Raw genomic sequence first — 1,103 nt, 5'->3', positions numbered from 1 at the left:
GGCCTGGGCGCGGGGCCGCGGCCCGCAGGCCCGGCTCTCCTGCGGCGTCTCCCGGCTGGTGCGATGGCCGGATGATGGAAGGTCCGGGAACTCTGTGGGCCCCGTGAGCGGGGCCGCGCTGACATCCTTCTCAAGTTTGACAGCTCCTTCCTTTTCTCTCCTCGCCGCCAAGCGTTTCTCGGCTGCGTTTTCCCCGCCCTCCCCTCCCTCGCCGCCTTTCTGTGTCTCTCGTTTCATGTTCTTGATCAGCCTCAGATGCTGGGAATTATTTTTTTTCGGGCGGGAGGGGGAGTGTTGCTTTAGGTTTGTGGGCTGGGCAGGTGTGAGAGGAAGTCTGTGTGTTTTTTTTTTTTTTGTACTCTAGGCCTGTTGCTAATTAATGCTTCTCCATAAGATTCTGTCGGAGTTGAGTAATGTTTTTGATCTTTATGCCTGATAACTGCATACCTAATGAGATTTCAAAGCTGTGAGTGCAGCTCCCTACAATTATTGACAGATGCCTTTTCTTTGCCATTGGGTTCAGCTTCATAAATCCTCCCGCCGTAATGAGGTTCAGCGGTACCTCCCTGGCAGTGAGCTAATGAAAGGGGGCAGGGCGCAGCGGCTCGGCTGTCTGACACATTTTTTCCCTTTAAAATTTACTATGCAGATGTCAAGCTGCGGGACGATTACTTCAAACATGCTAATTTTTATCTTGCTTTTGTGTCAGCCCTTTGCCATTAAAAAAATAAATAAATAACAGGACTAACCTTAGTCCACATCGTTCCTTTCCTTTTTCTCTCTTCCCAAGTCACCTTTTTAACGACCCGGGGCGCGTGGCCGCCGGGGCCCGGGGCGCGCGTGGCCTTGCACAGGTGACCGGTGGCAGAGCCTCTGCGTGTTGTGGGTTTTTTTTTTTTTGGCCCTGGGAAGGGCAGGGGAGGATGCAGCGCGCTCTCCCGGGCCTCCCATCAGCCCGCCCTGAGTGTGCACTAGAAGCATCGGAGGACTCATTTCAGAGTCCTGAGCGGATCCTGGCGGGGACGAGCGCATCGTGCCAAAGCGTCGACTTCCTTTTCAGCGGAGTCGTCCATCACTGACCCACCCTCCCCTCCTGCCAGGAT

The sequence above is a fragment of the Pteropus alecto genome, unplaced genomic scaffold (assembly GCF_000325575.1).
Source record: "Pteropus alecto unplaced genomic scaffold, ASM32557v1 scaffold89, whole genome shotgun sequence".
NCBI lineage: Eukaryota > Metazoa > Chordata > Mammalia > Chiroptera > Pteropodidae > Pteropus > Pteropus alecto.
This window is presented reverse-complemented; position numbering follows the sequence as displayed.